Below are 15,281 nucleotides of genomic sequence, written 5' to 3'. Positions count from 1 at the left end.
TGGAAGCAACTGTACCCAAATGTGCACCAAGCTCCCTTTGGGTAGGGGTTATAGGTAGCTTTCACTTTCTTTTGCTTCTTTGTGCTTTAAATATTTGCACCAAAGAAAAAGAATATGGCATTTATAATAAAGAGGTAAAATAAGGCACGTGACTTGAACGCAAGTCGCCTCAGTCAGAGGGGCCTCGCCCGCTCCCCGGTTCTGCCCTCTTCTCCTGGATCACCCCACCTCAGAAGTCTAGGATGAGCAGAGGCTCTGTCTCCAGAGCAGAGCTTCCAGCGCCCTCAGCCAGGCGCGCTGGACGGCAGCCCGAGGGAGTCTGGGAGCTTCCAGCTCCCCTGAGTGTGACGCTGGCAGCCCTGGCCCAGGGTCCTCAACGGGGGCACGGACAACAAGACCTGGGTCTCCGACCCCTACCCCAGGTGGGCTGGGAGGGGATGGGCGAAGGCAGGAGCTATGGGATGGTGGTGGCAAAAATGACAGAGATAAAAGAGACCTGCTTGACTGAGCCACATCTTGCTCCAGAGAGCGCCTCTTCCCCTCCCTGGGCTGTATTCAAACCCCACTGCATTTGGAGGGAAATCCAACCCATGTGTTTCTGATTCATTTACACTTAACTCATCAAAATCCTGTTTTGAAAGAGGCCATTGGACGGTCTACAAAGTCTGAGTGAAGCTCCCCGCCACCACGAGCTCACCAAATACCCCTTCTAATCCATCAGGCCTGCGGGCAGGCTCTGCCCTAGGGCGAAGGCTGGCCCCAGGTCTGCTCCCAACCTCAGCCTCCGTGGGGGAGCCCGTCCTCACGCCTCCTGCCATTTGGGGAACTCTCAGTCTGCCCACAAGGGCCTGGGAAACCCGCCGAGCCCCCACGAGGGAAAGGCAGGAGCTGTGCCTCCCTACCTGGGATGAGGTTGGGTTCCAGATGAACCTGCCAAGCCCAAGGGAGGAGCTACAGGGAAATCTCAGGGCGGAGGGGCCTGCAGGCCTCCATCAGAGGGGAATGTGCCACATGGCCCAGGACAGTCACCCATCCAGAGTCGGAATCTGAATTTTTCCCTGGCCTTGGACCTTCTTGGAGCGGATTTGTGGAAGAACTGGTCTTGCAGCAGCAGCAGCAGCAGCAGGATACCTAGTTCCTAATTTCAGAGCAGGTTTCCTCTGGTCTGTGGTTACTGCTCGGTGTCAGCTTCGGGTGCACAGGGGAGTTTTCCCAATAGACATTTGGAAGTCATTAAATCAAAATACGCTTGACTCAGACGCGAAGCATGCTACAGCTAGAAAAACTCTTAGGGAACTCTGTGGTCCAACCCCCACGTCTGCAGACTGATCCCCAAGAGAGCCTCCCCCAGCAGGATTTGGAGTAATACAACCTCCTCCAACTCGCTGCTTTGGGAGAGCATGGGGAGGTCAGGAGGGAGCAGGAGGGGAGCCCTCTGCCAGCAAGGTCCAGATGAAATACACGAGGAAGAGCCAAGAATGGACTGAAATAAGGATGACCCGGGCCCTTTGGGGTGGCCATCACGATGGACTTGGATCTTTGTGATCACGGCTTCCCTTCATGGTCCCCTTTTCCTTGTGATTATTGACAAGAACAGGTTCTTTGGAACCTGCCAAGAGGGTACATGCCATTGGGGACATGAAGACCAGCAGCAGCTTGTAGGGAACTGGGAGCAGACACCAAAGATCAACTGAGACAAAGGGAGGAAGATGAATAATAACAGAACCATCTATTGGGCTCCTTCAACCATAAAGCTCAGAGAGTTTCAGTAGTTTGCCTATGTCACACAGCTAATAAGTATTGACAACAGAGTCCAAATCTATATCTTCCTGGCTCTGAAATTCATGAGTCCCAACAAATAGTTGGAGAACAGGTAGACAGAGGGGGGAAAAGCTAGAGAAGGCTCTGTGCTCACGGGTGTGCAGGGTTCATAATCAAGAAGTCCCAGTGGGAAGTGCTGGGTGCAAAAATCTGGAGCAGAGGAGAAGTATGGCTGACGGTGGAAGAGTCCCAGGAAGAGGGGCCCAATGAGGCATCAGCTGGGTGCCAGATGCTCTGGGCACTAAAGGTGCACGGTGGTTACACCCTGAAGATACCAGCAGGTGGCAGTACTTCAGAACAAGAAGGGACTCTGGTGAGGACAGGGAATAAAAGGAGACACTAGCTCTTACTGTGTGTCGGGAACACGGGGGTTCACATTTTATATACAGCGTCTCATTGAGTCGTCCTAAGAGCTCTAGGAGATGGGTACTATTACCAGCCTTATTCTACCCATGAGAGGGGTTTAGGAACTTGCTTAAGGTCCCTGAGGCAGGGAATACTGGAACCAAGATTCTTACCAGGTAGCTTAACTCCAGACCTCCGCTGTCTATAGAGGTAATAGCGTAACCCAACCCACGCCCATCTATTAAATCCCCACCACGTGGTGCCGGGTGCTAGACATCCAGAACCTGTCTAGACGACCTGCCTGCTCCAGGAGCCAAGCCTCTGATTGGGTTTCACCCCAGAAGGATGCTAACACCCCATGACAGTGGCCGTAGTTAGGTGCACACAAAGCAGCCGGTAGCAATGCTGAGCCCTAACCAGCGTCCTCTGCGCCAGGGGCTCAGATCCTGGCCCCCCCACCCTACTCACTGGCTGGGTGGCCTTGGGTATGTGCATTGATGTCTCAGGGCCTCCGTTTTTTTCCATCCATCTAAACTGGGGTCTAATATCAACCTCATGAGGATGAAATGAGAGAACACATGTGGAGAATTAGACATGGAGTCAGTCATGTGCTTCAGTGAAATGGCAGCAAATATCAGAGACAAAAGGCCATGGCAGCCCAGAGGAGGGCGGGGAACTGTGTTTCCCAGGCCTCACAGTTGGGCTAACAGAGCAGGGTGTGGCTCTGGCCTACGAAGGGAGCATTGGCAAGGCCTGGAGACAGGACGGCCCCTGACCCCTGAGACAGTGTGAGTGTGGAGGAAGCTCAGTGAGCCCCCTTCGTCCCATGGGACCAGGGCACGGTGTCTTTTTCAGGGCTGGGAAATGGAACCTTTGGAGGGTTTTGAAGTGAGATGGATTTTCAAAGGGAGTCGGAGGCCTCAGGACGCTGTCGCTTGCTGTCATCCAGGCACCTGGAGGGCCCGCGGCGTGCCCAACACTCTTCTCTGGCTGGCTCAGCCTGGGCTTTTCTTCCTGCCACACCATAACTGTGCCCCTGGAGCTGCTCAGAACAATACCTTGTCTCCCAACTGGGCCTTCCCCACCAGCTCCTCCCAGGCCTCCAGGCCTGTCTCCCCGCATGGCCTGAGAGCAACCTGGTTCTTGTCAGAAGTTCTCCCTGGGCTCTGCACTAGCCACTTCGCCTGGGACTCCACCAGGCATCCCCCCAGGAGGAAGGGACACCCACCAGCGCAGGAGGTGGTAAGACAGCCCCTGGGGCAGGTGAGTCGTTCAGAAGGGGATCCCTGCCCCGGGGCATTGTGGGAGAGGAAAGAGAGCTGGAGAGGTGCAGACTGGAGCCCTGTGTACCTGCCAGAATGAGCCTGAGGAATGGAGAGGGGCTCGGGCTGCAGGGCCTGTACCCCTTCTGTCTGCCGCCACTTCTGACTCGCAAGGCTTCGGAAGCAGCCTCTGGGACATCCTGGCACTCTGCTCCAAGACGGCACCTCCCCCCAGAGCAGGCTCCCTCTCTAGCCTTCCTTCTCAAGATGTGGCAGGAACCAAGGCCAGTGGCTCTTCAGGACGGGTGGGGGAATGGGGGTGCGCATCTGGCTCTGGCACTGTCTGCAGAGGTGCTTCCCTTTCCTCGTTGCCCCCTGCCCGGAAACACCATCATTCATTCCATCACACACACAGCTGGGGCTGGGGGAGGCCATGACAGGTGGGCCAGCAGGGGAGGTAGGGATGGGGCGCCGTGGTCTTCACCCCATCCCCCAAACAAGACAAATATGTCCCCTCTGAACATGCTGGGGGAGATTATTTTAACAAGCACTTTTGTACCAGGAAATCAGTGTGTTTAACCTAACAAGCAAAGAACAGCCCAGCGGGGCCCATAAATCTAGTTCCCACCTATTAATTTTACGGCCTACATAAAGCAGTGTTGAAGTCCAAAGTATATGTGACCTAAAAAGGCATTGCTCATTCTGACACATATACGACGTGGCCAGGACTCGAACCCTGACCCTGACCCTCACTCCAGGAAGCCAGCTCCCAAGCCGCACGGGGTGCAGAGGCTCACACTGCAGAAACCTGTCCAGTCTCCTCCTGGAAGAACAGGACAGCTGGAGGACTCAGCGGCGGAGGGGGCTGGGGAGGTGGGAGCTGCTGAGACCCCACCTGCCCCCAGGGCTGCCGTGTGTGACTTACTTCCCCAAGGGACTCAGAGGAGAGGACAAGTGGGGACTGAAATCCAGCCCTCCTTGCACCATACCTGAGCCCCTAAGGCAGGGCTGTGTCTGCCCAGGGCCAGGGCCTCTTCAAAAATGCACACATACCCTACAGAGGAGCAGGAGCACTCACAGCTCCTGTGGATCCACCCTGGCCCCCACTTTGACTTCTTCAGATACTGACCTCCAGATTCGGTGACTTGATGTACCATCAAGCCAATTACACAGCCCTCCCACCAAGGAAATCCATGACCATGGTTGACGTCTAACATGGGTTGCCTGCTGATCCCCCCTGAGGCTGAGTGTTTTAATTCTATCCTCCACCACACAAATGACCACAATTGGGCCACTCTGGCCACCCCACAGCAACTACATATTAATCCCCACAGCGTCATTAGGACATGGACCACCCCAATACCATTGACCCCTAAAGTCAGGCCACCTCCATCTCACACTGATCCTATGACAGAAGAAACAGCTGAGGCGCTCAGATCCCAACAGCACACTCGTGGCACCCCTGGCCACATGCTGACCCTCCCCCGCCAACCAAGTTCAAGGGCACAGCTATACTCAGAACCTTTCCTGTGTCCCTCTAATTTCATGCTCCGCCCTTCTCTACCCTGTCTATGGCCTGGGAACTGACTTCTAGGGACTATGACTCCCTGGCCCTTGGGCTTCCAGCTGGAGAAATTAGAGTGTAAGGTGAGGGACAGTAGTCTCACTGCCAGAAGCATGCCGTCTCTTGAGGCCTGTGCTGTATCTTGATAAGTCATGTGGAATTCATGCTCCGTTATATATCTTTGTTAGCTTTATTATAAAAATGTTTCTCTTAGGTTGGGTTCCCCCGAAGCGGACCCGAGACAGGATGTGAGGGCAAGTCAGTTTACTTGGGCTGTGATCCCGGGAAGCACCATAGAGGAGTGGAATGAAGGCTGGGGAAGGGAGGAAGTCTGCTTAGGGTACCTTATAAGCAGGAGAGGGGCTCAGTCCTGCCTAGGACCTGAAGCCACGGTATTTATTCTCCACTCCCTGCCCATCACTAGTGTTGGGCTAGTGCTAGGGACACTATCGCAGCCCTCTTGTGACATGCTTAGTGCAGACTGAGCCTGCTCCCACTTCCAGAGAACATGCTTGACAGAGATGCAGTTCTGCAGCAGAAAGCTCTTGGTGTCTACGGTGCAGAGGGGACCAGGCTGTTGGTTGGCTGTTGCATTTGTTACAGGGTTTTGATCCAAATAGTCAAGTAAATTGAACCCCAGAATACTCCTGGCTTCTGTGTTCTCTAAGAAGTCTGGTTTGAGAAGTCCGTGCCCAGAACTCTACACCCCAAATGAGACCCCAGCTACCTATAAAGTCCCTTTCTGCCTTCTCTACAACTTCTTCTCTCCCTCAGGGTCACAGGCTGACCTCTAAACCCCAGCATGAATGGAACCCATGGCCCAAGTTGCCAACTGACTGTGACTCAGTCTCCAAGTATCTGCCTTGAGGTTCCCTTCTCTGGGAGCCTTCTCTGAGAGATCATTGATTCATCCCCACCCCAACTTCCAACTGCACCCTAAGATGACCAGCACTGACCATTTCAAACAAACCCGGCTGCATCCTGATGCTCAAACCTAGTAATGCAGTGACCAGATACCCACACACTGCAAGCCCAACTGTACCTTGAATCCTCAACCACAAGTGATCCTGAATCATACTGATCCCCAAATTCCAACCACACACTGAAGCCCCAATTCCATCCCTAGCCACATACTGACCCGAGGCACAACCACACGGGAGTATGGAGCACAGCCGTGTGTCTCTCTGAACTCAGTCACACATGGCAAGTCCCCAACTCCTAACACACACCGGCTCCCCAGTTCTAAACAACGCACAGGCCAAACTCTCAACTCAGCGAGGCACTGATCCACCAAACCCCAAAGGGTGCTTGTCGCCAGCTTTCCAACCACAGACTGACCCTGATCCTAATCACCGCCTGTCATTCCCATCTCAAGCCCTGCACAGACTCTCACCACCCAATTAAAGCCACCAGCACAAATGCCCCAAGATAAACACTCACTGACTCCATGAACCTCAAACAAACAATGACCTCAATCCCAGCCACCCCAACACCAGGCACTCTGATTCCACAACAAGGCTACACCCTCAACGCCCAGAATTTCACCCATTCTCAGTCCTAACCAAAGGCTGACCCAGTAAACTCACCCTCAGAGTGACCCTGTCCCAAGAATCCGCTGACCCTCAAGCCCCCTCCATAACCTTAACTCCACATCTACTCAACAGAAATATGACCCCAAGGCCAGCTGCCAGGGTGCGCTCCTGTAATCCCAGTGGCTCAGGAGGCTGAGGCAGGAGGATCATGAGTTCCAAGGCAGCCTCAGCAAAAGCGAGGTGCTAAGCAACTCAGTGAGACTCTGCCTCTAAATAAAATATAAACCAGAGTTGGGGATGTGGCTCAGTGGTCAACTACCCCTGGGGTCAATCCCCAGTACCAAAAAAGAAGAAAAGAAATATCATGACCCCAAAGTCAAAAGCCACATGAATGCCCAATCTAGCTGAATGTCCCATGCCAACTTCACTGACCCTCCACTTAAAGAGGGTGCTCTGATGGCAGCCCAAGCCCACCCGCTGTTCAGAAATTCCCCCAGTCACATTGAACCTTCAAATCCTGTACTCATACCAACCCACCACTAAGTACTCCCACTGCAACCTCACTCTGTCCCTTCAACCTCCCCCACACCTGAAGGGACTGACCATCCTCATAGAGACCACCCAAGTTTAATTGCACCTTATTCTCCAACCTCACCCAAGGCCCAGGGACCCCAGTGACACATGCCTGCACACACAGGGATAGCATTCAGAGATCGTGCCTCTCCAGAGCCTGCTCCTGCGCCCAAGGCTTCCCTTTATGTCCTGTCTGCACAACCCCAAGGAAGGCTCCAGAAGGCTTACCCCTCCCTCCTTCTGTCATACCTCTAACCTGACTGTCAAATTCCTCTCCAACATGCATACGTCCTCTTCCACGAGTTACAACATCCTGGGGCCAAGGTTCTTTGGGGAATCATCAGGGTTGGCCATACTAAGTTGGGTCCTGCCAGTCTGAGTAAGCTTCATGGCAAAGAAGTCAGGAGCCTGGGCCATCGTCTTGCTCCGATTGCCCATGAGCTTCGTGATCTTGGCTGGTCACTGCACCTGTCTGGTATTTATATGATTCTGTACATGGGGTGGGGTGGGGGGGGGGCGTTACTTAATGACTGGGCCGGAGATCAAAGCTGGTCATGCTCACTCATTGACCTATCGTCTCTGGCTGCCTTTGCAACGCAATGGAGAAGTGAGTAGTTTGAAAAGAAACCGTGGCGCTCAAAGTCAAAGATATTTACTGTCTTTGTATCCCACAACTTCCTCTCGGGTCCTGGTGCTGGAGAGCTATGTATGCACTTTGAATACATGGCCCTTCCTCCCTTCTCTGGGTTTCTCTGGGGAAGGATGCTCCTTAAGAATGTGCTCAGTGTTCATTATGGTGGTGATAAACCTGTGCATGTCTGCCCCCCCCCCACTGCAATGGAAGGGCTGAAGGAAGATCACAGGCCAAAGACTAGGCCTTAGGGCAGGAGAGGCAGCATTGGGATGCCCCAGTCTCTCTGATTAGGATGGAGGTTCTTCCAACATTATTGCTTTTGTTTACTGAAACCCAACCCCCATGGCACTCACCACCCTTGGCCTTGGGCCCAGACCTGCCCAGGCCCCAGCCTGCCAACGCTGGCCAAGAAGGAGGGGGTGGAGGGAGCAGCTAGCCAGGGCCCCTTCCAGAGTTCTGCTTGCTTATAGCCTCAGGCGCCCCCAGCCCCTCCCTTCTTAACGTCTTGCTTACAAGACAGCATTTGGAGACAATTTCTCATCAGACCTTCTTGTAAACATCCTCCTGGATGAAGCAAGCTCGAAGGACCCCTTATTAGAAACACCTGTGCCAGACGGCAGGCCTGGTGAATGACAGCTTGCAGAGCCACCATGGGGGCCCCCTGCCAATCCCAGGCTGGTGAAATGGGTGGGAGGGGAGGTGAGATGAGGTTCCAGCGGGAGGCTGTCTCTTTCCTCCTGTCACCTCCCTGCTCACCTCCCGACCCCACAGAGCCAACGTGGCTGAGGATTATGCAGCCCACCTTAGGAAGGTGTTGCCTTTTCCAGTGTGGGACCCTCGTGTGTCAGGAGGCACAGGGAACAGTAAACACTCCCCATTTGGTTCTTGGGGTGCCCCGATTCCCCTCCATGGATCATTTCTTAGATTCCCTCTCCCAATGCCATCCACCCTTCTTTCTCACAGGGACACCCCAGGCAGAGTTGAGACCCTGAGTCTCTTAACCTCCTTAAAAGAATGACAATATCTCAGACTTTCCACCATGTCCAGTTTGGAAGGGCAGGACCCCGGAGAGGCAGGTAGGAGACCCCCGCGCATGGAAATCTCAGGCTGGAGGTAACCTCACCTTGCCAGCAAAGCTACAGTAAGGGCCAGCCACAGAACCTGGCAGCCACATCTTCCCTAACTGGGCAGTTTCATGCCCTCTTCTCTACTCCATCCAAGCATGGCAGCTGGTACTGATCCAAACCCCCCACTTAGCCAAGAGAAGCAGGAACAGCAGAGGAGGAAGAGGAAGAACTTCGTGAATTGGGGCATGAACCCCTAAGATACTAATTCTTGACTTGTAGGTGTTCTATCACTGGTCTTTGATAGAAACTTCCAGTACTTTCTGCACCGCTCCCAGGCCCATCTCCCCTGGAACTCCTGGCCAAGCACCTGAACCCTGCCCTGGCATCCTGTTTGCAGCATCTCTTGCCATTTGCCTGCTGAGCCGTGGGATCCATGGAAGCCAGTCCTTGCCCTGGGTCACACCTTGGCCCTCTTGGGGACTTGGCAAGAGACCTTCTGTTCTGGTGTGGGACATCCCATTGCAACACCTTCCTCAGGTGGGCTGCGTAATCCTAGAGGGAGTAAAGGCACGAGGGTCTCTCAGTCAGGGCAGGACCAAGACAGGTCAACCCAGGCCCACCCTCATCCTCGGCCGCCATCGCCCTGAGTGGGGTCTGAGGTGGGAGACTGGAAGGGGGCCGGTTGCCGGAAGGAAACCTGTCTCCATGAGTTGAGCAGAAAGAGGAAGCGCAAGTCTCCGTGAAATAAATTAGGGAAATCTCAATTCCGATAAATCCAGTTTCTTAAAAAAAAAAAAATGCAACTGGTAGGAAAAGAAAATGTAATTTATGCCCATTGAAAGGGGGCCAGGTTTAAATTGATGAAGTCTCCTGTTTATGTAATAAATCCATTTCCATTCATGTCACCAATATATTTATCCACACATCCTGGTCCAAGTCAAATCTTCATTATTTTATTATTCAATGGGGGGCAGAGGGGCGGGCAGGGGAACAGAGCCCTGTGTCAAATTAATAAAGTCTCACTCTCCCCCCACATCCCTCCTCACACAGGGACAATTTATTCCTAAGAACGAGGCAGAAGAACTGGATGCAATTTATGTGCTTTGAAAGAGACCCAAATGTAATTAGGCAAAGTCTCAAGTTCACCAAGAAATAAATCCCAGAGAAAGTAGCCGGGGGTAAAATTTACGTTCCCTGAAAGTCTGAAAGCCTCTCCCCCACAAGTTCCTCCCCTCCCCCAGGCCACCGTGCTGGGTTCCCGGAGTCCTTCAGGCCCAGGGGTTCTTTCCTAGCGTCTCCACTACCCAGGGGGCCCCAGAAGGCCACCTCTCCACCTGCAAGTCCCCCAGGAGGACACCAGTCTTGCCTCTTCATCCCTTCCCTGGACACACACCCCCTATCCTGCAAGCACGCCACCATCCCCAGCAGATCTGATGGATTGGAGGAGGCAGCTCTGGTGATGGACAAGACTGCGGGTCTTCTTGTCCTACAGGGGCATGTGCCCAGAGAAGTGAAGAGTCCCCAGGAGACCCTTCAGCTCCATGCCCAGTCAGAGAAGTTTTGGGAACAACACAAAGATAAAGCAACCCCTCCAGGGCATGGGGAAGCCTCCCACAGTCCCATCTTCGCTCACTGGGAGTGGGTCTATGGAAGAGATGTCCTCTGGTCCTAGGAAGCTGGGCATTGGGTAGTTGAGCAAGGGTCATTCAGGATTTCTAAACTCATCAATTTGGAGACTGACTTAGTGACTGACTTGAGGGACCATGGCCAAGGGGGCTGTGCTGGTGAGGTAGAGACTTATGAAAGAGGGCACAGAGCAGAATCCCCTGGGAAGAACTCGGAGTGCCAGGGGTTCCAGGAGGAAATGCACACACCCCCTTGGGTGTTACAATTTGGGGACCTCCTGTTCTCTCCTCCATCCCCAAACAAGCACTTCAGATGCACTGTAAGGTGGCCACGGGAGAGAAGATGTCTGTGAGTTTGCCCTGGGCAGGAAGCTTCTAGACACAGCAAACAGCAACAAGTCTACCCTTACTGAAGGGTCATAATGGCTCCAGATGTCTGTAGGACCTGCACTGGTACCAGTCCAGCTGTGCTTCAGGCCCCCTACTCAGGAGACAAGTGCATGGTCCATCCCTCAATGAAAAGGGAGCTCCTCCTGGCAATCAGGGCAGAAGCAACTCTGGAAGGGGCTGACCAAGCCCAGGCTTGGCCATGGAGAGACATGACCGTGCTGTGTAGAAAAAAATCAACAGCCCCCCTGCGGAGAGATGGAGAGGGGCAGTGGAATCAGGGGAGACCCGGGCGTCTGGACTGAGCAGCTGAGGGACTCATGATGCCACTTGCTGCAACGGGAGGTTGGGGACCAGGAGCTGAGTGGGTGCCAAAGGCAAGTTTAGCTGAGGAGGAGCGGGTTTAGGGGAAGAGCAAGGAGAAGGAGGGTTTGGTTTAGGGTGGGTGAGTCATCTGAGACCTTGCACTGGAGGAATTGTCCAGTGGGGAGAGAGCTGGATGTTCAGAGGGAGCTCCAGGGAGTTTGGGGTGCAGAGATGGTCACTGATGCCAGGCTGAAGCAGGCCTGTCCAGAGAGAGTGTGGGACAAGGAGAGAAGGGCCACGGCCTTGAGCCAGGACAGCACCCTAGGACAAAGAGCCTGCATAGGATCGGGGAAGGCACAGCCAGAGGGAAGAAGAGGACAGTGGGAAGGGATGTTGAGAAGGGAGACAGGCCCACTGGTGTCCAAGGCTGAGAGAGGGCGGTGCGCTGAAGCCTGAGATGCTGCAAGGTTGGTGGCAGGGGAGGACCCTGCTGGTTCCAGGGAGAACCCTTTTGTTGGAGTGCAGGGACATCAAGAGGTCAGACCCCAGCAGGGGGAGGAGAGTACAGGGGTCTGTGTGCCCCTATAGAAGAGGCTCCTGAGGGACCCCTCTTCCTCTCCACCAGAAAAGAAGTGAGAAGATGCCATCGGCGGGTCAGGAAGTGGCCCTCAGTAGACACAGAAACTGCCAGTACCTTCATCACCAGCCTCCACAATCAAAAAAGCAATAAATTCCAGTCATTTATAAGCGATTCAGTTTACGGAACTTTGTTAAAGCCACCAGAAGGGCCTGTGCAGCTGAAGGGTCGCCTGGGCCTGGGCATGGTCAGCCCCTTCCATTCATAGTCCAGCCTGAATGGACGATGAAGCAGTGCTGGGACAGAGACTTGAAGAAGGCCCCCAAGGCTACAAAAGGTGAGCCTTGGAGAGCACACGAGGCATTTCTTCCTCTGAGATCGGGGGACCCTGAGATGGGGGGGGGTGCAGGGAGCTCTGGCCATGAGAGGGAGGGAGGGAAGGGCAGGGAAGAGGCAGATCTAAAGCGCTGACTCTGAATATGGGAGTTGCAGGTGGAGACTCAGGCCCCATTCTCTTTCTCAAGTTGGCTTTCTTTGTGAGAACCCTAGATTTGGGGTCTTTGTGCCACTAACAAGGTGACCTGTTGAAGGCTGGCCCCTGGGTCACTGCTGGAGAACATCAGGCCTCCTGATCATACCTGGCAGGACCAGTTTCTGTATCTCCTTTCCCTTGCTGTGAGTCAGGGAAGACTCCTCAGGCTGAAGTCCTAGCCTTTTGAGATTCCAGTATCTAGCACAGCCCGACTCACTCCCAACAGGCAGGGGCCCTGATGCTAGGAATACTGATGTCTTTCTCCCAAAGGCCCTTCCTAGCTGGGCACAGTGATGTAATCCCAGCAACGTGGGGGGCTGAGGCAGGAGGATCGGAAGTTCAAGGCCAGCCTGGGAGATTTAGCAAGACCTTTAGTAACTTGGAGAGATCCTGTCTCAAAATAAAAACAAGAAGGGCTGGGGATGTAGCTCAGTGGTAAAGCACCCCTGGATTCAATCATCAGTATTGAAAAAAACAAAACAACAACAATTTAAAAAAAAAAAATGACTTTTAAAAAGGTCCAGGCTGTGTGTCCTCTGCAGGCACACCACAGCCTTTGGAAGATTGTTTTTGAGGCCACACCTCTGGGAAAGTCATCATGACTGCAGGGGGCCATCTGATCCAACTTACACATTATTACTCAAGAGCAGCCCACGGCATATGTTGATGGGAAATGGGCTCGCAGTTCAGCCAAAGGGCTGGTGTCTTTGATGATGCAATAATTGCTGCATTTGTGACACTGGGGCAATCGAGAGGAATCAGAAGGGAGGGTGGGGAATCAGAAGGGAGCCCTCCCACCCTCAAGCTCCTTCTGCCCACCAGCAGCCTCTGGCAGACCCAGGCAGGTCTGACCAGGTGGTTATGAAAACACTGGGGGAGGGGAGGACCATCCTACAGCTTGAGGGGCAGAGGGACAGATTGTGGTATCCTCTGCCTCCCCAGGAAGGCTTTCTTCCCTTGTGGTCACAGAGCACCAATGGGGACGGCTCAGTCTCAGTCTGACTTCCCTGATCTGGGCAACAGAGAGTCTGGCTATAAAATTCCTGTTTTATGAGGTTCTCTGAGAAGCCAAAAGTCCCCTGGCAGGGCAACCAGGGAGCCCCAGAGGAGCACAGCAAAGGAGGCTCTGTTGCCAGGATGCCTTGCATCTCATTCATTCTCAAAAGCCCAAGCACCTGCTGACTGTCGCAAGAGTGTCCCTGGACATGGAAGGGCTGGCAGTGAATGAAGACCCCAGGACCCTGCTGCCCTTGATTCAGGCACAGTGACAAGAAAGGGTTCCTGGGGAGCCTGTGCCACCTGTCTTCTCCTCCAGCATCAGCCCCCAGAAAGCCCCTGGGTGGACCTGTTTTCACCCAGACCCTGGGAGGAGGATTCATGTGTGAGTGATTTATCAAGGATATGCTCCCAGAAGGGACCAGGGAAGGCAGGAGGAGCAGGACAAGGACAGGGAAGAAGCTAAGTCAGGATGCAATTTCAGAGACGTTCCAGCCTCTGCCTGTCCTGCAGGGAGCTCTGAGGTATGAAATACAACAGAATCTCTCTGCCTGACAGAAAGAAAGACAGAAAGCTGAGCTCCCTATTCCTATGTCAGTCAGGACTTAGCTTCCGGCTGCCCGAGGGTGGAAACTCTCAGCACTTCCAGATCTCCAACGGTCTGAGTGAAGTGACCCCAGGGACCCCAGACTGGTTTTCAAAGGTGCAAATTCTTAGGATGGAAGCTCACAGGAGCTGGGGGACGGGCACAGAGGACTGGCGAAGGACATGTGGATGGAGGCCAATATCATCCTTTATCCTGGTGATGTCATGGGTGATTGCCTCCCGGAACAGAGAAAAGGCACTGAAGGATCTGTTTGCTCCCAGAGCTCTGGAACTTTTGCCCTAAGTGTTAGGCTCGATATTTAGTCTATTTTGTTTCCTAGGAAGGCCCCAAAGTACAGACTCTGGTTCCCACCGAAGGGGCAACTCCTCTCCTCTATAAAAGGTAGCAGCCTCCTCTTCTGAAAACTTCAAGTCTGGGATAACAATGACTCCTCCCATTATCTCTGTCACCTCATCCCACCCAAAAGAAACACAAGTGGACACCAACCACCCTCCTCCCAGTACGGATCACACTGTCCTGGCCTCTGACTCTAAGGTAGAAACCACTTCTGGGCCAACGGTGTGGTTTCAGTGTCACTCCGATGTGTTCTAACGGACTTGATGACCATTCCATGATTCTGGAAAACACATGTGACAGAGAGAGTCCCTTTCTAAAATGGAATGGACTGTTTCCTAGGCTCCTCTTGACTCTCTGGGACTTGAAGCTCTTGGTTCAGCCATGTACATTTTGTCATGACCACCAAAAAAATAAATAAATAAACTAAGGGACGTGGCAAGTGCTCCTCCAGGGACTCTGAGCTTTATTCATGAACCTTTGAAGCTGTTCCCTGGGAACTTGACCCTGGACCTTGACCTTTCAGAGCTAAAGTCAATGAATTCTGAACCCAAACCTGAACTCTCTCAGAGAAGCAATAGAAGACAGAATTCCACGTGGACATTGTCCACTTTCTTGTGGAGGTCCAGAGGTTCCTATCACAATTTTGGGAGTAAAACCAACCTTAGCTCGTGTCTACGCACTTTTTTTTTTTCTAGATCATTCTCCCTTACTTTTTATCTTTACTCTTTCTACACACCCCTGGATTAGGCCATCTGTCCAGACACTGTTCATGGGGAGGCCCCTTCGTTTACATGGAAAGGTAGCAACTTTTCTGCCTAAGACATCAGCACAGCTCAGGACCTTGCCTGAGATCAACAACAGAGGATATTTTCACACTTGTTGTTATGTGTTTGAAATTGGAACCGGAACTCTCTACTACTGGGCTGTATTCAAAATCTTGGTTCAGAGAAATAGTCGCCATGGGGTGAGGGTTTCCTGGTGATATTAAAAAATATCATCCCTGAATGAAGCCAGCCCCTCCTAGGTCATCTAAAAACACTACCTGGACCACTTGGCTTTGAACTCTCCTGTAATTGTGCTCACTGGACTGCGTTTGGTCCTCAGCTTACATCTCATC

This window comes from Ictidomys tridecemlineatus, chromosome 12 (genome assembly GCF_052094955.1).
Source record: "Ictidomys tridecemlineatus isolate mIctTri1 chromosome 12, mIctTri1.hap1, whole genome shotgun sequence".
In the NCBI taxonomy this organism is placed as follows: Eukaryota; Metazoa; Chordata; class Mammalia; order Rodentia; family Sciuridae; genus Ictidomys; species Ictidomys tridecemlineatus.
This window is presented reverse-complemented; position numbering follows the sequence as displayed.